Source organism: Centruroides sculpturatus, unplaced genomic scaffold (assembly GCF_000671375.1).
Source record: "Centruroides sculpturatus isolate CEXI.00-Female unplaced genomic scaffold, Cexi_2.0 scaffold67, whole genome shotgun sequence".
Taxonomy (NCBI): Eukaryota; Metazoa; Arthropoda; class Arachnida; order Scorpiones; family Buthidae; genus Centruroides; species Centruroides sculpturatus.
Genome location: NW_019384305.1, coordinates 532,392 through 555,931, shown reverse-complemented (window position 1 = coordinate 555,931; position 23,540 = coordinate 532,392). Strand labels below are relative to the sequence as shown.

Here is a 23,540-nt window from a genome sequence, read left to right as displayed (position 1 = left end):
GTGCATTTTCAAAAGTATGTCCCACCTGTCTAAACAAATGGCGTGTGCATTGAAGCATCCCCCGAATGTTAGGAGATTGCGAACTGTATATCCTAAACGTTGACACAACCTGAATAAACAGTAACTAAATCATTTCTACTCTTTTGTGGGCTTATAGAAGAGAACTTAATGAACACCGCCTTTAAAATAAAATTGATTTTTTTGGGGGGGTTTTCGATGAGGTTACACAATTTTCTACCGAAGCGAAGATGTATTTATCTCTCCCTCACTATAATAAGAACAAGGGGGCGCGTTGTACGGTGGATAATCTTACAAATAGAAGAGATTCTCTGGCACAGGAAATGCCTGGTAACTTAAAAAAAAAATGGTGTATTACCAGATTTTTAGTTTATGCCAGGAACTATGCACCAGTAAATCCCATCAGCTACCAACTGCGCATTCTCTAATCTTTCGTGGTATAAATCTCAATATGGCGCCTTTGTGAACTATCAGATGTTCGTGTTCCGAACTATTATTTTTTTTTCTTTTTAATTGAGTACGTGATTCATTATTTGATGAGTCATTTTTACATAGCAGACACCTTGAATAGTGTGTAATTCGGTTACGTAGATGTTACGATTATCACTGGTTTTTTTTTTTTTGTGTGTAAATCTTCGAAATAAACCGATAATAATTTACTTTAAATCAGTGTGCCACTGAACACGTGAGTCACGTAACGTGCTGTATTTTGGTGGTGTCGATTTTATTACGATTTAGATGTTTTTAATGGAGAAATTAATAAGTTTGATTCATTAATTAGTTATGAAAATCGATTTTTCTTTGGTTGAAATTTATAATCCGTGACGTTTTTTCGTTTCGGTTCTTCTTCAATGGAAGGTTACGATAAATGAGGGATTTTCCCTGTGATAATCCCGTACGTTTTGGTTAGTTGCACTTTAAAAACGAACGGTTGTATCGAAATTTTGAAAAGGTTTTTGGGGTGATGCCAACAAAAGCGGATGATAGATTTTCCTTCCTTTTGTAGCGAAATTAAATCCAAGATGATAAGTTCCAAGTTTGTTTCAAAGTCCCTCTTGGGTCATTCGTTTCTGCTAATTAATTTACAATAATAACCTTCCACTTATTAAATTATCAGTTTATTTCAAACCACGTATTACTACAGAATTATCTGATAATGAAATCAACAAAGCTCTCTTGCCATTGGTTGCTGTTCAATTTCCAAACAATCCTAGAGAAAATTTTATAGGTTGCGACTGTTTGACGAAAGTCGTAATTGACGTCATCATTAAAGGCCAATAAGAATGGATCGCGTTTAAAGCTCTTATCAATTCCTGGCAGTCTTCATTGTTTGGCAGATTCGCTAAAATTGAATACGATTAAAGGATAATCCTATGCAGCATCCATCTTTCCATTAACGTGTCCTTCTAGCTTATAAATCTTTTAAAATATTACACATGATGGAGTATTGTTTCATAATGACTTTCCATCTGGATTCTTAACTTACACCATTGCTTTAATATATAAAAATAAATAAATATCTTGTCTAAGAAGAATTTCAAGTATTTATTAGCTAGTTAGGTTAGGAAGGGCATTTTTACAACATTACTTATCGTTCGTGTAAAGTTTTCTTTATGATGTTGGCCTCATCCCTAAGGGTACAGAATTATGAAGGTAAATGTATCGTTGACAGGGCTTTGCGGTCCTAACATACATTTACCATCAGAGAAGCCCTTCTAACTAAAATTACATTCCTAAGAAGTGGGGTTTTTTTGAAATTGAAATGTGTAGTTTCGGGGTGGTCGAGTGCTGCAATTGTGTGGTTCTGTACTCTCCCGGTTTGGATTCGATTCGTTGTATTGATAAATAAAAAAAAATAATTATTGATGGGAATAACTTATTAAGTAATGATAAATGTTCATAAAATGATTAATTTCTTAACGAAGAACGTCACCTGCTCTAGAAGGACACTGCCTTAACAGGAAATTGGGACTAGGTTACTAAGAAGAAACGAATCTGCCACACCTTCGAGTAGGGAATTAAATCGTTTTCTTTGCTTAAAATGTGTACTTTCATATTTTTTAATGTAGAAAATTTATTACTTTACAGCATAGTGCCTACCCACATCCTATTAGTTGTTTCTATAGAATGTTACAATATATAAATATATATAGCCTATATATAATGCTCGTCCTTGAATCTTCAGGCAGGTGTTCTATAATCCATGCACTATTACAAAGGGGTCAAGGCGAGGAAAGCTCATCAGACATCGTTTAGCTTATCGGCACCTGGTGGTAGTAGTTTCTATACATTGGTTACAGGCTGTGCCATTCAGAAAGGAAAGGCACCGTGTCCAAGAATGTCAACCATGGCTTCAATTAGCGATATATCTTAAACGTGGTGGTGCCTTTTAATTTGGTCACTTCCTAAAAGAATAATTGGTTTGCTTTAAACGAATTTAGTTTTTGTCCTCGTGTCGAACATCTCGAATTTCATAGGAGCCGCCTATTAAATTTCGAAAAATCATCAGCCACGCGCCATAACCGAAACTACTCTTTATGTAACTCTATACTTATGCATCCGCTTCTTTTATTCGAGGGATCGAAACGATCAAGAAATTTAAAGGAAAAAAAAAAATTGTATATATATTATTAACAAAGATGGTTCATAAATATTTATAGGGGATGCTCGTTTTTGTTGTGTTTTTCTTTTTTGTCTTCCCTCTTTCCTGCTCGAATCGACTGTTCAGATTGAGGAAAGAGAAAGAGAAGCATGGTCCCCTGTCTCTGCCAGATGTCTCTCGATTCATTGGAGTGGTCGGGAGAACCACTTGGATGACAATAAACCGTGATTTGTAGCCGACGGAGCACTGCTGATTGGCTGTATTCCTCAAAATTGGGAGGGTTTCGTTAGGGACCGGATTGTTGGGCAAATTAAGGGAAAGACGGCAGGACTTCCCCGAAACATTACTGTTACTACGAAATCCAATAGCGAGGCTCCTGTTACATTCATTCTGCTTATTCTCCAAAAATGATTTGCGTCGTGTCTAACATTTTTCTAAAGTTCAAATTACGCGCCGGTAGCCGGTTTGAAGGATTCCATGCGCTACTGTTTTGCAAAGCGCTCGTGCCGCTCGGCAATACCAACGAAAAAAAAAAAAGGAAATAAAATATTTAAAAACAGAAATCATTTTGTGGGATGATGAGCCAACTTCCTAAATGATGAGCACGCTTATTATGTGACGAACGTTACCATGGCAATGTCCGGTGGTAATGGCGGGTGGTATCGCGTTACCGATAGCTGATCGTGGGAAAATGACTTCCCTCCTCTGGCTAACTGACCAGCAGCTGCTCAGATGTGTTTTCTCAGCTGTCGGATGTTATCTGCGCTTTCTCTAGTATTTCGTATAATCTGCTTCTCCCTAAAATCTTTTTACCTTCGAGTCCAAAGTGGGTCCTTTGAGCGGTACAAATAAATAGAACCGTACTCGAGATAGGCAGTGGCTGAAGAGAAGAGGTCACGACCTTCGAGGGATGCGTGGTCAATGTCATCAAAATACACACATTTTCAATTCAGAAATGGGTTTAAATATTTATTAACTCCCTTCTACAAAACTCGGTTCTTTCAGAGAAATAATTATAAAGCGGAACAAAACAACAATAGGACCATTCTAGACGATTTGAATTAAAGAAATTCTCTCTCCTCTTCAATTTCGGGTGCGCCCGTCTGATGTACCTCATGCAGGATTCTATCTATTCTTCAATAGTTGAATAACTGGCCCCTGAGGTACCTGCGATTCAGACGATATCCTAACTTTAAAAACTATTGTAAAAACTTGAATGATCTTGTGCAGTTGCGATTGACATTCCCAATCGTGGTTTCCATTCAAAGAATTTAGGGCGATGGGAATGGTTGCACCCATTCGAAAAATTTCCAACGTTATTGAATGACGTATCGAAAGTGTCAATATGCAAATTTTAGTAGTCCAAGGAGGCGCAATTTTGTGAATTAATACCTCCATAACTCGCGCTTTAACTGTGTACGGGGATTATGGATAAAAGAAAAATCCTGGGTACGATCGTGCCTTCATACCTAAGTGGTGAATCAGGCATTCTGGACGCAATGACTAAAACTGGCGATGACGCACGAAACGGAATGAAGCACGCGTCAATCTCGGTAGCAACCTGTTACGTATCTTTTCATTTAACAATAAACGTTGTTACGCTCCTTATACATTTAAATTAGGTTATTAAAGACAACGTGTTTAAGTGTAATTCGCCATTTATTGATGGACGTTTTAAAGCTTCCAGTAGAAAAAAAAAACAAAATGCAATATTTATTAAAATTGGTTATAATTTGGGTAAATGTAATTGAAAATCGATGATCGTCTTTGAGACATTTGAAGATTTAGTCGCATTATTCAGTCTGTTCGTAACGAGTTGGAGAGCCATTGAGTTCGAGTACTGAGACGTGACTCTCTTGAAGAAAAGGAGAAGAGTAATTTGCTGCTTCGGGTTTATTTTATTAAGAGATAAAGGAAGAAGAATTCTGCGGGAGTCGTTTCATTTTCTAACGCTATTACCAGCGAAAATGTGGAATAATACAATGGTTCCACTTTTCGAGCGTATCAATGGAAAGAACTACGGAAAGGATGAAACGAGAGATGCTCTCTCCCTCCACTCAAAACACGGACGAGAACAGAAAGATACCAGCGTGGGAAAATAGGGCGATGAGGACCATTTCAAACAAAGTGTCTCTTGTCTCCTTCCCTGGTGATGACGTCATTAGGATGTCCGGTGCTCACTTTCCCCGAAGTAACCCAGAAATATCCTAGGGGCAGTGGCACGGAGAAGAGACTAAAAAAGTCACCACCAAACTGCAAGTTACAGAAATAAATCTTTCCAAAAAAAAAACCATTTTAAAAAAGCAAATCGAAAACTTTGTGGTTCTATTTATAAATATTAAGAGGAGCAACTAAATTTATATTTCAACCTCGATGAGGAATGTTAATTAGTGTCCGCTAGGGATTTATGTCTTTTACCCATTTTGGAGCACTTTAACATATGAAAAATTGAACTTCTACCTGACAGCTAGTTTCCAGCGGTCCTTTGATGCCCTCTGACCCCTCGGCTACGGAAGCCTCTCTTTGTAAAATCCTCTATTATTCGTTGCGCCTTTAGCCTTAGGCATTTTCTCAATTCTTGTTTTCAATTCTCTCTTCTCACAAATGGAACATTTATCTTCCAGTTAGTTTCACTTTTGACATGACTTGAAATTCTTGGATTTTTCTATAAATTCTCTTTCAGAAATCGAATTATTATTATTTTTTTTTTCCTTCAATTTTTATGTGGGGTTTCATATTCTTAAATGCTCTAAATGTGGCGAAACGTTGAAGATTTATGTGGTACCCTTTTTACCATTCTTGGTTCTTCACAGACGTTCAAGTTTCGGCTTTCCGAACCCAGATGGAGTTATGGTCATATAATTTTCGTAAAAAAAAAAAAGAAAAAACCCTTCTACAAACCTTGAACTTGATGTCCAACTAAGTGCTAAATGGATATATTTAATGGTTTTGAAGTTCATTAAGGTCACGCGGCTCGAAAACAAAAGCTTTCTCCTTGACCTTTACTTTGCATTCTAAGAAAGAATGGCAATATGGGACGGGGTGGTGTACTACCTTCTGTTTAAAAATAATATCTTTGAGAATTAAACCTTGAGCCCGTATTTTTATATACAAAGAACAACTTAATCATTTAATTTTTATACTAGATGCTGGCTATGATGGCCCTTACGGGGTCGTGACATCTTTATAATAATTTTTAATAGAGTTGTGACGTGGAGTAAACATTTTTGATTCGGTGTTATGAATCATAACATTAAAAATAAGAAAGAAACTGTTACGCTTTGCACTTTGTATAATATCAAAACATAGTTTTGTGACTCACCGTATCATCCGGAGGGTGGTACTATAAAAAGTTACCCTTAAAAAAAAGGAACCGTAATTCATGTCCAGTGGATTATTTCCTAATTAAAAGAGTAAATAAATCGCTTGTTTAATTAATTACTTTAATTTTAAGAGTATTTTTAAGTGCTTTTATTTAAATGAGGATAAATTTGATGATTTGTTTGGGCCGAACGAAGTAAAAAGCTACATTAAAAAATACGATTTAATGAAGTTTTATAGTTGAATTACCTTTTAAAATTTCCGAAATTAGTGTTTTATTCTAACTTCCTTTTAGTTTTTTTTTAATGGTTTAAGAGAGAGAAAGATCCTTCTCCTCTTATGTCTAAATTTAATTAATAATAAAATCCTGCTTTATCTTTTTTTTAAGGTCAAATATATCAATTATAAATAGTTAAAAAATTGTAAAAATTCGATGATAATTTATTGTTACGTCAGCTGCTCTTTTCTTTCTTACCCTGTGGGGGAACGGACCTCCTTCTCCTCTTTCGCTTCGGGACAGTACGTGACTGAGCATCCGGTTACTTCCGGTGACGCGCGCTGTGGGTCACGAATGAGCGTGATAGCGTCTGTTGATGGATGGTTGACCTTTCACCCTCGAGAATTTTGGGCACCCAATTATTGTACCAATAGTCTTGGTAGTATAATGTTTCTGGGGATGCCCGTTTCATGCGTACGTGGACTAGAAGATGTAAAGGGGGGGAATGGTACATCTCCAGTTACGCGGCTTTAAATCTTTCAAAGGACTGCCGTATTACGTCTCTGACGTCATCAGATAATAATTTCGGTTTAAAAAGTTAGTCAGCAGTAAATGATGCATCGTATACATCTGACTAGTGTGTTGTACGTAATAAGTAATGTCACTCTTGGGATTTGAACGTTAATATACAGATACATCTATCTTCTGGTCTCATAGGGTTGAGGAAATGGTTGATTTCCCGGGTGGGTATCATTGTTCCATTGATAATTGATGGTCTAGTGGTATAATACGTTAGAAGGATAAATCCTACGAGATATTCCTCTACTTACCTATTCGGAATTAACAAATATCCCGCGCCAAATCTAGTTAAATCGCATGGTTACACAATTCGCCCTCTTCCATAATTAATATTTAAAGATATATTAACTCAAATTGAAACATTTCTATGAAATTATTTTATAAATTTCCAATTTCTACTGTTGGATTTTTCGATGTTTTAAAGCCTTATAAAAGTTCGTAGGGGGCAAGTAAAGCTTGTGACATTTTTCTTCCGCATTTGTCACCCCGTATAGGGTCCGTTACAAGCTGGTTTCTCTTCCATTGACACAATGCTCTTGGGCACACGGTCCCCCTGAATGAAAGAGGAGAACCTTATTGAAATTGACGGAACAGCGTCACGTCGGGTTCCAACCCGGAATAGGGGAGAAGCCGTTCTTAATCCCTTTCCAAAATCCGACTGTCCCATCTTCCTGTGAATAGTAAACTGGGTTGGTCTTAACAACCACACATCTCTGCCATTGTCAACATCGTTTCATTCAAGTAGCCGGAGGGAAATAGGGGAATGGATGAATGAAAGCTCCTACCCTACCTCTTTCCATCCTCCTCCTCCTCCTCCCCTCGGTGGAGATGTACTCACCTTCGTTACAACAGCTGCTGTGGATCTTAGGTTATATTATAATTGGTAGAACGGTGCGTCATTGGTTGAAAGCTAGAGAAAATCCTATTATGAATAGTTGAAATATTTGATGAAAAAGCTTCACCCCCTCGTTACTAATTTCGGTTCTAGTTACCATTAACACCATTGTGGCTCCTTTTTTTAACGTCACACGTTTGTCTGAAATGAATGTTCTTCCCATGAAATGTAGGTTATGCATGATTTCATTAATGAGTCATAAAAAAAGGCCAACGTTGTAAAGAGGTGCATGTAAAATTTATGACACGTTGATATGCCCATATTATATAAATCCCTTTTAGTCACAGCCATAGACTTTTTTTTAATTTAATTTATTATTATTATTTTTTCCTTCTAACTTGCCACATCCGAGTGACAAATCCTAATGTAACTCGTTTGGCACTTGACATTTTTTCCAGCGCGTCAGCCGCGTATTGCAACAAAGATTCCCAACGCACGAGTAGCTTCAAAATGTCATCTTTCCAGAAACTTTTATTGGGTTAGTCACATTAATGCGAATGTACAGTTGGTAAACAGGTTATCTTTCTTGCACACGGTGGTAGAATGGTCTTCTTTCCCTCCAATGAAAATGGCGTCCTCTTAATGACGACTCGAAGAGGAGCCCCTTTGCCCCTAAACCGTCCGTCGTATCGGAAACCTGTCAAACTCCTGCGGGCATGGTTGAGTCATTCTGATTCAGCCTGTTTAATTTAAAATCTCCAGCGCAGTTCGGAGACCTGATTAGTCTGGAAGCTCCACGTGCACTGATTGAATCACCGCTCCCTCGTCCTCCTCCTCTCTCTCTCTCTCTCTCTCTTTCTCCCTTCTCTTCGGCCTCTCCCCCCCCCCCAATTTTTATATTCTTCAGCCTGCCGCATTTTCGTCATTCGGTCATAACGTTCTTGACGACTCGGCAACTACTAAGATAACACATGCCCCAGCAAGCTGTCATTTTAACAGGAGCCATTCTTGCTCGTGGTCATCCTCTGAGGAACCAACGTGGGTTGAAGGTTCAGGTGGTTGGTTCCCTTTCCGTATGCGTGACTACTCGTGTCCCGTTCGCTTTTGATAGAAGTAACGTCATTATCGAAACAGGGGATGGGAGATTTTTAAGGGGATTGTGTGGCAATCATGCAGCGGAATAATCGCGCCCCCTTTTTTTTTAATCTTTACTCTAAAACGCATAGGCAATTCGACATTATTCGAGCGTTATAAAGCTATAAATTATAATTTNAGTAACGTCATTATCGAAACAGGGGATGGGAGATTTTTAAGGGGATTGTGTGGCAATCATGCAGCGGAATAATCGCGCCCCCTTTTTTTTTAATCTTTACTCTAAAACGCATAGGCAATTCGACATTATTCGAGCGTTATAAAGCTATAAATTATAATTTAAAAAAAAATATATATATATATATAAATAGCAACAACGGTAAACATTTTTCCTAGTAGTAAGAGTTTCGACAAATTTGAACGTGATGTTGACATTCCCAAGAATAGAATTCATTCAGGCGTAACGTCACTTCTTACTAAACACGAGCGACGTAACTTGGTAATTTATAACGATATAGTTCAATAATATCGTAATTACTATTTAGATTAGGGCAATCTTCTATTATTTTATACTTTTTTTGTGTCTTTTAACTCCGCCGACATGTTAAAAAAAAAAGAAATAAAAAACAACAGTAATAACGTTAGCGCAATACAACCGTGCCTGAATAATGATATGCCAACTTAGCTATATTTGAACTGGTAATCAGCTTAATACCTGTATGTGTAGTAGTAGTAGTAACGACGTTTACTGTGTTAAAAAACGCGGTCTTTCAACTTGTCTCGTATGACGCAGTTGACGGGTAATTCTCAGAAATTACGCTAGGTGGCGGACGTCACCCTCTAGTCGCTCGCTCTTAATATATATATATATTTTTAAATGTATTTTTAAATTTGAAATTGTGTTAAGCAGCATTTAAACACCTGCCACAACGGATACGGGACTAACTGTTACGGAAATTAGTAAAGGATATAAATATAAAATAAAAAAAAAAAAATTATTAATAATAATAATAACGTTGCGTGCAGCTGGCAGCCTGTATTGCTCCTAGTTTGCAGATGGAGTGTCGGATTCAAAATTTCAGGTTTGGCCAACCGGACTGGCAATTAGCCCGAAGGTTAATGCTGTTTGAGATTAGGAGTTGGCGGTAAGGAGACGAGAGATTACGTTGTTCCCTGAGGGAGAAATAGAGATGGGGAATGATTTTCAGACAATGAAGGCGACAATCTAAGGCACGCGTTTATCCCGGGGGTTTGTCGCTAAGTCATTAATAAAGTTGCCGAGTTGGGTGTCAGATAATATTACCAGGTAGTCTGACGTAATTGCTTCAATACAAATACACCTTGTAATGCCATTTTCTGATATATTTCTATTCGGTTCTCCTTGGCATACATATTTTTTTTTTCTTTACTTCATATAAAGTAATTTTCATGTACGAATGATATAATTTTCTACCTCTTCCTTGATTTATTTATTTTTTTTTTCTAATGGATGATTGCTTAGAATCGTTTTGAATATGGAAATTCTCGCGTGAATTCATTAAAACTGGATGATTTTTTTTCAAAAACAGATACTGGCCAAGCCATATCGTATGGATTTCTTAACTATAACTGAGCGGATAATTGCATGCAACGTACAAATCGTTCACAAGCTGCTGCTGCTGCTGCTGCTAACGATGAGCATTTTAAAAAGATGCTCATCGTTAGTAGCAGCTTGCAATATTCAAAATGCTTATTCTAGACGTGTAGAAGCGAACAGATGTTTCGAACATGAAAATGCTCATTCTGATATTTTTAATTGGTTTTAAAAAAAAAAAAAAAGTATATCCGGATTCTCCGCGTGCTCCGAAGTACAGGAAAAGGAGGAGGAGGAGGGAGAGAAGCGAAAGAAAAAAAAAGAAAAAATAATCGATCTTCTGAAGATTTTAAATCTTAAACTTGGCAGAGACTCTTGTTTTCGATTTCAGCTGGAAATGGCAAACTGGCTACGCTTTCCCGGGGATATAACTAGAAAAAGAAAAATTGGAAAAGCATCAAATTGTGATTAAGCTTTCCGGAAAGTTTGCCTAAGTTACGTAGCGAAAATTAAAGCCGTTTAAACAGTATTATTACTACGTGGATACGAAATTTCTTGGCTTGTAAGATAACGTTGATTTCTATCGCTAAAGGGTTTAAAAAAAAAAAAAGGATTGATTTTTATATAAATATATACATTTTCTTCCTGAGGGAAGTTAAAAGAAAAAAGAAGAAGGAATTCTTCAGTTTCTACTGTTTTCTACTCAAGTAGATGGTGATATATTCCCACTTATTCCTCCATCATTGAAAAATCCTTTGCGCCAAGCAATTGATGGAACTTTGAGTTTGATGTGGCGAAGAAGATAAGGTCTATTTATTGTCTCTCGTTTCATCTATATTGCTGTAGTATTTGTCTCCATTGGATCTAGTAGATTTCTTTATAAAAAAAAAGGGGGGGTGGAGAGTCACTGTTTCTTTCTTAAACTTTGAAACTTAACGCCTCGTGCTTAAATTCTATGTTCCGTTAAGTTTATTTATTTATTTTTTTAATTTAAAATTCGAACGAAATTGCTCGTTTGTCATTCCTTCTTGTAATGGAAAAGTGAGAGAAAATGAATTGTTGTAATGGAATTTCGATGGTTCTCTCTTCGCAGAATAACGTTAACGTTGATTAATAATATTCATAAATTAATATAAAAACGTGAGAATCATTCAGATATGACGGTAATTCTTTATATATTTTTTCCTTTCAATGTAAATTAAGGTTGCTTTCTCGTTATGTAGGTGACGACCTGTATAATCTACGGGACGGTTTTAAACGTATTGCTCCCTTACTATTTATTGAAATTATTCATAAATACCTTATTTTTTAAATTTATAATTAATATTTGATGTAAAAACTTCACACAGTTTTGCTCAAAAAGTCAGTTTTTTTGGCTCTTTCGGTAAAGGGGTCTTCTGTGCTTATAAGGCAAATCTGAAAAGATCTAAAGAATTGAGGGATTGAAAGGTTCCAAATCTCTTTGAAAATTGGCAATTTTCAATGGCTTTTAACCTCAGTTCTCGTTTAAAATAATAAAATTAAATTTACTGAAATTAATAAGATTGCTTTCTGTTTGTATTCGTGTAGGGGGAATATTTTAGAAGATTGCCTTTTTGGAAAAATCGCAATATTTCTTCCCCTTTTTTTACCCTCTTTTTCCCCTCATGCTCCATTCTTGTTTATAAATTTTCACAAGGGAAAGTATCTCAACCGCGCCCGTTGTAAGATCTCTTCTAAGCTTAACTTTAGCATCGATTTAGTAGAACAGAGAAGAAGCACAAGTACTAAAATATCCTTTTGTGTATATTTTTTTAGGCAAGGGAAATATTTAAGAGGCCCGGAAACGTTATAGATATTTTACAATGACAGAATCGCTTATTTATTTTTTTTTTTTCATACAGAGCCACCCCAGTTGGAGGGCGCTACCTTCACGATTCCCCGGTATGGGTAATAATGAGGAACTGGGGGTGGGTCAAGGTCTCACCTGTCACGCGCACTGCTAAAACCTAGTTTGGAAGTTATTTTATATATATATATGAGTATTATTTTTTTTCTATTTCGTCTTCTATAAACTATAACACAGCACAAATGTAAATCTGAGTAGCTGAAGCATTGTCATGTAAAATGTGATTACCATCGTTTACTCGCCGCCATTTTGCCGTGAACATTAAACTCGGCCAGTTTAATGCGAACGGAGATAAGACAGAATATTCCCTATTGTCTACGGCATTACTTCTCCCCATATAAATTGTACACGTGAGCTTTTATCTCCCTTTTCGATCATCTCCATCCTTTAAATCGGAAGATTAAAGCGCGCAGTCTGCGACGTTCAACAATGTTACCGAATAAACGTTACAGAAAATCATTAAGATATGTATATAAATGGTAATATTTTTGTGACTTGTTATCGTTAAATCGGTTAGAAACATCGTCGGAGTAATGTGACCGGATTTCCGGTAACAACGGATACGAAAATTCTAGCAGGTGACGTGATTACTCCCGCAGTGGCTGATTGTGCACGTGACTCGAATGGGAGTTATGGGGAGGGTGAAAGAGAGAGAGAGAGAATTGTTGCCATAGTAACCCGGATAGGCGTCCATTATTATTATTATTCGGGGGAGGGCATTTGTATGAACGTCCCATTCCCCCAACTTTTGATTTTGGTTTTTTTTTTATTATTTATTTTTATGTTAAAGGATCGGTTCACGAACTTTCTGATTGCATTTTTTTCTTTCTTAGAAAACTCCCAAATCGCAATTTTTGCTTAGCCAAACTCGTGAGTTCTCTATACAAACATTTATCGATAAGTAAATCTTTTAAAAGGTTATATATTTATTGACAAGTGACTTTTTTTTTTTTTATATTCTTTACCAATGACGTCAAATCATTCTTTATTAGTTTGCAAGTTTTATTGGCCTCTTGACAACTTCATAAAGTTTTCATCACTTCTGATCCTTTAACGTGTTTCAGTGTTATCGTGTGAGAGTGAGTGAAAGGGAGGGAGATTCCCAGACCTTTAAGAAACTCAAAAAAACTAAAATAAATGTTATATTAAGAGTTTTTGGCAACTGCTTCATTGTAAATTCTTCCTATTCTAAAGTAGGAATTTACTCTACAAACGTTATTTTTACTACGCAAATCGCAAAGAAAAATACACTCGAATGTCACGCAACTGTATTCTATATTGGAGTTTAAACTGTATTTAATCCGTTATATTTTTAATTATCGTTTTTATTATTGCTGGCCAGCTGTCAAAGTAACAAGTTGCCTCACTTAAACAGTTCTTTGAGTCTTGTGATATGAATCAAAACGTTTTTTTTTTTTTATAAGTTCGTTGACGTCTGATCTTTCGTACTCGAGTTCGAGTTTTTTAGATTTTTCTCCTATCTACAACGTTTATAAAACTCATTTTATGTTGATTTATATATACTTTAACGTGTCGAGAACAAATTTTAATGCTTCCAAAATGGAAATCCTGTCGAGGAGGGGGAAAGAGTGGAAAAGGAAGGAGGGGGAAAAAAAAAGGTGTTGACAAACATCTTAAATTCTAAATGCTGATATATTGGTTGCTAAACAATCGTTTGGATATTTTTAGAGCAAAGTAAATTTATAAATCAACCTTTAAAAACAGTCTTTTACGCAGTTTTTCGAGTGGTTAGGAGGTAGAACTATTTTTATTGAGAAAAGAATGAGGAACCACACGTTTTACTACAACTTCTATCCTCTTTTTCTTTTTTTAACGTGGCAATTACTGCTATCTCTCTTCAATTAACCGAAACTAATTGGAGAATTGACATTAAATCTCGTAGAATAATATAAAATAATAAGATTTATATAGAAATTGTTTCGTTAATACCCAATTCGTCTATCGAATTATAGAGGTTAAGTGTAACAACTCGTGACGAAAATTCACTTTTTTTATATATATTGATATAAATAATTGAAGATTAATGTAAAATATCACTTATTTTATTAATTATGAATATAAAATTAAGCTAAAATTTACTGATTAAGCCATTTTTTAAAGGTATTTTATATGTTGCACTTAAGTTCTTCATATTCGTGATTCAACTTTCATTAATATAAATTATACTTATAAATTATCATTAAGACATTCGTACAAATGTATATATTAAAAAAAATTTTTATTATTTCACTTGCCAAATCCATATAAAACCTTAATTTCGAGATGCTTAGATCCTTACTCTCAAGTAATAATTCGTTTAACACTTCTCCAAAGAGACGATAATCTACTTAATTTCTGTAAAATTTAATTATTCCTAATTCCTAAATTAGTTTAATAAATTTCAAAAGAAAAAATAATTTACATAAAAATATCGGATTTAACTCTTAAATTATTTTAAAATCTTCTTCTAAAGTTAATGCTTCTTTAGAGGGAAGAGGAGGAGGAGGAGGAGGAGGAAGGAAAAAAAGATGGAGAATGCATCTTAATGCCCTTTTTTTTAGTGGAAGAAGTAATTTAAAAATTTCCTATTACTTAACTGACGTACCCCTTTTTTTTTTCTTCTTCAAATAAATCAGCAAAGAAACAAATTTAAGAAGGGGGAAAAAAATTAGTTTAAAAAACGATAATCTTATATTCTGTCGCGACTTACGAAGTGCAATGTAACTTATTTATATACCGAGATAAGTCGGATTTTTTTTGTGTTTTTCTGTACAAAAATATGTTATTCCCTTAATCAAATTCGTTATTTAATGACAGAATTCGATAGATGTTTTAGTTTTAAAAAAATCCGATAACAAATTACTGGTTTGTTTATCTTTAAGATGATTCGAGAATGATTCTTCTATGAATAAATTTCTATTTATTTATTTGTTTCTGATGAGAGGGGGATGAAAAAGTAAATCTGATGATTTATTTCACCTTGGGAAATATTCATTAATTAAGTTAAAGTAAGAGAAGGTAATCCTAATTCAACAATTGACAATTATACCTTACGTAATATATCCCTACCCTCCTCTTAGAAGCGTGACGATCAAGTTAATATTCTACTGATTTTCTAAAGATTACTAATGGTTTCTACTGAGTTTTTTTTTTTTTTTTAATTTTTTCTTTTGAATTATCTATAAGAGCGCTACTTTTAATTGTATAGGAAGCTTAGGAGAAACCATGGCAGAATAGAATACTATTATTTTTTATTGAATTATGAGAGTAGCATTATCTGGAATACTGATGAGGGTATAGCATCTTCATCGTCAGTGTCCACTCCTGCACATGAATTATGGGCCGTTTGAAGAGCAGTTTTGACAAACGAACCACCTTTCTTCGGATGTTTGAATGTCGCTAGTCTTATGTTAGAAACTGGAGAATTAAAATATAATTGAATGAATTTTCAGTTTAAATTGAAATATTGAAGTAACAGCAGTGTATATAACACTTAACATTTACTTACTTGAGAATAAGTATGAGTAAAATTATAATATCTTGCTGGAAAAGGGGGGGGAAATATGTTTCAGTATGTGCTTACCAATATAGACATGTGCTGCAGGGTCTGTTGTAGATCCTGTTAATTTGCACCACTCTGATCAAAATACTGTATATAAGGAGTTATCCGTTCTGCTCTGGTTTCCCTTTACACCGTTCCGTATATACTTTAATAATAAATAACCCTTCGATGTTTGAATCATGATATTAAATAAACGATAAAATTCTAGAGTTTTTTTTTTTTTTTTTTTTTTTGATTTATATACCTTCTTTCTAGCACGATTTAGATTTATTATAAGTGGATTACAAACGTAAGAAATGCGTAATGGCTGGATGCTTTACACTCATTTTCGAGATTTAAAAGCAAAAAATACGATATTAAACGAGTAAATAAAGCAATAAAAATGTAGATATTTTAATAAATTTTAGTTTTAAAACGTGATTTAATACTGTAATATGTATTTTTTCTTTTCTTTTTTTTCCCCTCGTTATTATTGAACATTCTTTAATCTAAAAAAACGAGTTACTGCATCACTCCTCCCTCCCAAATTGTTTCATTCCATCGTGAAAATAAATGAACTAAAATCAAACGTAGCAATGAAATGCTTTAAAAAATATATTCTTTGCTTCTATTTCTAAGTAACTGATCACGTAAATCGTTTTGTGTTCAACGATTTGAGTCAAAAATCAAATGGTTTTGGTTACTGGTCATTGAGTTTGGACTTGGTTTTTTTTATTTATTTCTTCTTTATTTTTTGGGGGGAATGATATGGTTCACTCGCCCCTCTTCTAATTTCAACTAACGCTAATGGAATTATGAGAAAACCTGTTAACAACGGACGGAAACATAAAAACTTACTGTGTTGTTCGGACGTTATTTTATACGCATTTTTCTTTATATAAAAAGTTCTTGTATGACCAAAGTTGATGTGTCCGTTATTACAGGTTTATTTAAAGATAAAAAAAAAACGTACAGTTTCATATATAAAATTGCTATTTAGTTTACTTTTATGCGTATTTTTTAATTAAGATACTCTTCCTGTGTTTTGTTGTTTAACTTTCTTGTGTTTCCTGTGTTTTATTAAACTTATATAATGTTTAATATCCTGTGTTTTCTTGTTTTAATACAGTATTCTCGTCTTATAATTTATTCTAAGAACTTAATAAATTGTGTGATTTATTGTCACAATTAAGTATTGTTAAGCATTATCCTGCCGAATTTGCATTTTCTCGTTTTAAAATCTTACATTTTATTGGTTAAATTCTTATAATATTCTTACGTAAATTGTAAGAATTTAACCATTTAAACAGTGTTTTTTCTAAAAGAAAAAAACACACAAGAATAGGGAGGAGAAGAAATCGTGGTTTATATACTAAATACGAGTCAACGATTTACCTTGAAATCGTTTTTAAGGGGTACCAAACTAGAGAAATGATAGCCGTAAGCTTTTAAAAAAAAAAGGAACATTATAATTAAAGGGTTTGTCTAATTGAGTCCTGTAAAGACTCAATTAACTTCATTGCATACTTTAACAGGTGAGAACAATACAATAATATAAGCGAAGGGGAGATTAAAAGGTCTCTATCATTAATATAATTCTTGGTATATATATATATATATATATACATACTTAAAATGTTTTTAATTAACTGATGGTTTGTAATGCTCCTCATTACATTTCTGGAAAAGTATTGTTTATATGGATACAAATTAAAAACATAAATTGCCAATTATGACGAATGATTTAATAACGATTTTTCTGAAGAACAAAAGCATCCCTTCTTAATTACGTTTTTTTCTAACGCTTAAAGAGTTTTTTTTATATATTATTATTATTATTATTATTATTATTAATGTCCTTCTTTTCTTTATATATATTATAATTATATGAACGAGGTGAAGGGGAGGGGGTTTATAGCAATAATAATTAGAAAACATTTGGTGAAGCGGCAGAAGAGAGATAAAACGGGAGCCATTTTTGTTATGATGACATCTCATCTGGAATTATTCCAAATACGTTTTCTCTTGAGGATTTTTCTCTTTGGAAACGTGTTTCTTGCCCCCTCTTTTTTTTAAAAACCCTTTTCTATATGTGCCGGATGTTTGACTTGCGTAACAAAATTAATTCTCTTACAGAGTTGTATGTTAAACACTATAATAGCTCGTAAATCCTTAAACGAATGTTATACAAGCACGCGAAAATCTCTGAGTTTTTTGAAAGATGCTCATGGGAAAATTGCCATTAAAACGTATAAAAATGCAGCCGCACCTCGATATAACGAAATTTAACAATTAATTAACTAAACACATTTAAAACGGCATGCCAAATCGTTTGACTTTCAACACCTGAAACCTCAAAACTGTACAAAAAAAACTTCGATTTAGTGCCACCGAGGTGTTTTTACCCGGTTCTTTAATATATCGGCGGTGTTGCAAACCAGGTTACTATATAAATCGACAATTGGTACGCTCTTATCTTAAGTATTCCCTTTCTGGAATCGGCGTTACTTAAATTCTATATACTCTTCTTGTTTCACCTTGAAGTAACTCCACAAATATTTAAATGATGCTTTTATATATTAAAAGACATTAAAAACGACTCGGGGAGAATTTTCGTGTTGTAAGATTTTTATCTAAAACTCTCTCTCTCTATCTCTATCTTTCTCTTGTTCTTTTTTTTTTTTTTTTTTACTTCAGATAGACGATAACGTAATTAAATTCATTTATAAGTAATGTAAAAATTTATATTACTTCCATGTAAATCAGCTTAAGTGATGGCATAAGGAAGGGAAAAGGTAAATTTAGAACACTTTCTTTTCTTTTCTTTTTTTTCTCGAATTACGTAATTTACTCGAGTTATAAACTTGTTATTATTAATACCGAGTTGCGTATTCTAATTAACTTTATTTCTGATCTTTTTCTTAAATTGAAACTAACGCTGAATTCTCTATTTTTGTGCTTTTTTCCTCCTCCTCCTCCTCCTTTAACTTGGCTTCAGGCAAGAGCTTGTATCTTTCTCGAAACACCCCATCAATATATTTACTGGTAAAATGGTAACCATTTCTTCCCCCCTTTTATACCGTTCTCCCCTTTTTTTTATGTTGCGTTGCCAATTATCTCACCGCTCGAAGGATTATTTTTGTTGTTTCGTAAAAACCTGAATGCCAGATTAAAAGAAACGTAACAAGAAAAGTTGAAAGTTATGAAATTTTCTGCTCGTTTCTTCCACAAGATTGTCACGTTTCCTACGCTCCGGATGGCATGGAAACGATTTTTTAAGTCTTTGAAACGTGAAAAGATACCATTTCACTTACTTAATTTAACCATTTAAAGTATTTAACATTATAAAATTTTCGTTTTTAATCGAAGTACCGTACATATTTCATTCTTATTCGATAGTGGATGGATCTAATTGCTTTTCCGATCACGAAGAACTTAATGGAAGAAGTAGATGTGTGTGGAGAGGGAAAGGGGTGTAAAAATTCCTGTATAAATATATATTAAAAAAAAAATAATAATAATAATAAAAAAGAGCCGAACACTCTTTCATGAAAGTAGAAAAGATTGTAATCAAAATAGTTTCCTTTACGAACCGAAAGACGAGAGATGTCTTCGGTTGTTTCTTTTATGGAAAGAGCATTTTATCTTGTGTAATTTTATTCCTCCGCATCACAGTAACTTAGAAAGTGATTCACGTGGTCGGAGAGGACTTAAGTCATCAGAGATCCAATGACTATCTTTACTCGTGAGCGTATCTTCCGCATACTGAATGAATCACGCAATTTTGTCACGCTACGTATAAAAATTTCCCTTCTCTCTCTCTCTCTCCTCCTCCTCCTCCATATCGCTCACACTTTTGTCATCGTGTGTCGACCCGAAATCGTAAATTTTACATTCATAATGACGTAATATTTGTTGTTTTCTGGAGTACTCTTTTGTGGCTTTATCTACACTTTTAATGATAAATAAACGTTGTACAAATTATCCGAATTTTTGTTTTGTTTCGTTTTCTTTTTTCTTTCTTCTTTCTCTCTCTCTCTCTCTCTCTGTGCCTGCCTACGCAGATTATTTGCATTGTTCGTTGCCATTTCAATCATCGTTAGTCACGATCCACTCCAAAAGAAATAATTCAAGTCGCCGTTTGTCTACGTGTAATTCACTGCGCTCGTAAGAAAACTTTTGAAAATTATCATCCTTTCCGTTCCAAGAAAAAGTACTGTGTAGGACATTCACTCTTGTAACCTTCGAAACGGGAGGGAGTGTAGATGCCCAGCGTGTTATATAACAGGAAGAGCGTTAAGATAATATTTCAACGTTGTACGAGAGAAAGGAGAGATTCTCTTTCCTATTTTATAATAAATAATTAAAAAAAAATCCTTGAAATCGGCTTTCAAGGTTTTTGAAAAATCAAGATCAAGTCCATTCCAATTTTTATTCTGTGACTTATTAAATGCCACTTTTTTCTTAAAGTCACGGTTTATATTTCAATTTTCTAATGGCATATTATTTTTTTAAAGAGGTATTTCGAATTTTAAATGGTGGTATTTATTATTATTACATACAAAAAAAGCCTTGAAAGTAACTTCAAGGATATGAAAGTTCAAGATCAAGTCCGTTTCAATTAATTCTTTGACGGTTACGTGTCGATTTCTGTAGAATGACGGTTAATATTTTGAATTTTTCTTAATGGTATCTGGAATTTTCAAGCTGTATTATTATTACTTTTATTATATATAGTTTTTCATTGAGTTTTTAACGACCTTCGAAGTGTTTTTTTTTTTTCTTTTCGTATTTGCCTTCCAGGTGAGGACAGGTGTGGTGGCGAAGATTTGTGGCTCGTTATCCAGGCCGGAGGTCAGGAACGCAGCTGGACACCGGAAAATAACCTGCTTAAACTAATTNTCAGCTTTTCATTGAGATAATTAAAATAAAACTCCATTTTTAACTGAAAATTTCTGCTTTAATTAGTCTCGATTTCTCTTTCCTTTCTTTACACGTGACGTGAATACTGATTGATGTTTAAATTCATATTTAAGTGTTGCCCGATTGTTTCTTTATCACGTATTAGAAAGGATTTTGGTTAATAATAATAATTTCTCCAATAATTTCCAGTCGAAAATTGAGATTTTTTCGTGAGCCGAAAGTCTGAATTTCGGCCATTGAAAATCATTAGATTGACGAATGGTAATGAAAATAATTGAGAAATTCGTGTTAGTTCTTACAAAAGGCATTGATAAATTAGTGTTTTTTTTTATTAGTAAAGAGTGTAAAAAATAATAATAATAATAATATAAAATTAATAAATTTCTGTTAGATTTATCAGTAAAGATCATATAATATAGAAGTAGGGAATTAAATATTTAAATTGGATTTTTGTGTGTAGTGATTCGAGTAAAGAAATTGATTTCTATGGCGTATATATAAGTGAAATAACTATAGAAAAACTTAATAATTAAATTGAATTCTTTGGTTTTCTTGTATGAAGAATGGATAATTTGAATTTTTCAATTTAATTCTACTTGAACTCTGAANGTGTGTAGTGATTCGAGTAAAGAAATTGATTTCTATGGCGTATATATAAGTGAAATAACTATAGAAAAACTTAATAATTAAATTGAATTCTTTGGTTTTCTTGTATGAAGAATGGATAATTTGAATTTTTCAATTTAATTCTACTTGAACTCTGAATAGTAGGGCACGCAAAACAGTAAAGTCCAATTGAATCGCTTTAGTAATGCTCTGTATAAAAGTAAGGAAATTAAATTAATTTTATTCGATTTTCATATAAAAACAAACAAACCCAGTTTACGTTTTAATATATATATTTATTATTATTATTATTATTATTTATGCAAATATGAAACTAAACAGCGCTCGAATCTATGCTTTAGAATGTAATTAGCGTGGCTTCTTAATGGTGTTATAATGAATTAATTAGCTTATTTTCTTTAATAAATCTTGTTAAAATTGAAAAATATTTTAAATTCTTGAGTAGTTGTTTCTAGAAAAATTCGTTTATTCGATTTAAAATGATTTACTATTTGATTTTTTTATTATTAAGTATTTGGGATGATAAATTTGATAAACTCGTATAATAACTGCATTAATTTTGACTGTAAAAGATATTTTTCTATTCTGTATAGTCTAATAAACTTAAGTACAAATTACGATCAGCTTATATTAATTATTTTATTGGCAATAATGATCAAACAAGGGTTTTGCAAGAGGGAAGCTTCAAGATTTATGGACGACTTTAATTTTATTCGCCTTCCTCTGACCTTCATAAACTTGGCTAATAAGTAATTTCGATAATTAGTCGCTCTTCTCCCTCGGAGATTTAAAGGTTTTATCATTGTATATAACTTCGAAAATCGATCATAAATGTGGTTAGAGCAGAGACAATGAAGAAGGACCATCACTAGATCCGGTTGGCGTCCTTGAAAAAATTCCTCGATTCCCCCGGCTTGGAAGTTAAAAAGAAAATTGTGGATGTAAAAATGGGGCAGGGAGAGTTTACCCCCGTTCCGGGCCCGACGACTTTCGCCACCCATTTAGTGTGACCCCGACAGGTCACGATTGGAATAGGGCGTTAAAGTCTGCCACCCGCCGCCCACAGGTGTGCTATGAGGTCGAGGGTCGTGGGGCCGGAGGGTGTTTAAACATGATTTTCGACTCGACGAATGGCTAGCAAATTAGTGGTTAGAACTACATACAGATAGGCCTACTGTTGGGTCACAGACCGCATCTCTTCAAACTAGATGCTGCCATAATTAATGCCAATTTATTGTGTTTACATCAGCGGTGGCATTCTTTAGCTTCCATTAGAAATTTGTTGTATTTTTAAATCAACTTATAGATCGAAACGATACAGCTAATATCGGGCATACTTTTTTTATATATTAAATCCCGTATATCCCGAAAATAAAAGATGAATTCATCAAACTTATAGATCGAAATCCATCCATCGATGGCTTTCGAACCGCGTGTTCGTGTTGCACATCTGTTTGCATTTCGGACCATCTGGTTTGGTGTGAAACGATCCATTATGTAACACGAAGTGAACCTTTTCGGGCCTCTTCCGTTCGGCCCGACCTCTATCGCTCGTTCTGAGAAATTCGTGCTTCGTCTCCGACGCATGCTTCGAACTTCCGCCATTTTCGTGTCTATTAAATCGTGTTACTCCACTTACATTGTTCTACTATTACTAAATTACTTCCATTTAAAATATATATATATATATATATATAATAACATTCCAGTCGATTATCTATAAAATTTTACCGTTAAACGGTATTATTATTTTTTTTTTTTTACGTGTATACATATAAAGCTTATATTTTATTTAAATTTTTTTTTATTAGATATTTATGACTTTATATTCACCTTGTGGCTACGCGGAGCGGAACACCCGAGGCTCGGACGACACCTGTCGCCTCGGGACCGGAATTGGGCGTCTTGTCACGTGACATGCCTAACACCACTTCCCGTCTACGTTCAAGACGTTCCACGTGGATTTTTTTTCGCGTTATAATCATTCAGGCGTTTAATTATACGTTGTAATTTATATACTTCTCACACTTTTCTCTTAAACTTTTTTTTCTGTCTTAATAAAATGTATATATATATATAAATGTATGCGGCTTTTTTTTTTAATTCTGCGGTTTAATATTGATATATATATTTTTTAATGTTTTCAGGTGTTTACGAGCTCATTTTCTGTGTCGAAATCTGAGTAAGAAGTTGAGGGCGCGTGTCCTTAAATGGCCATAAAAAGAAAACGATTGCGCTTTTTTAGAGTGAAGAAAACTCTCCAAGGACGTATGAGGTAAATCACCGGAAAGTAGTTTATCATAAGCATAAATAGTATTAAGATC

The 23,540-nt window shown here is 34.1% G+C and overlaps 1 long non-coding RNA gene across 1 annotated transcript in view; it reads left to right on the top strand.

The window, feature by feature from the left end:
* The window catches only part of LOC111618735, a 44,951-nt gene that overhangs the window by 5,796 nt on the left and 15,615 nt on the right, over window positions 1-23,540 (top strand). Inside the window, exon 2 of the long non-coding RNA XR_002755632.1 lies at window positions 23,364-23,491. This is a non-coding gene — a long non-coding RNA (uncharacterized LOC111618735). The remainder of the gene's footprint in view (window positions 1-23,363; window positions 23,492-23,540) is intronic.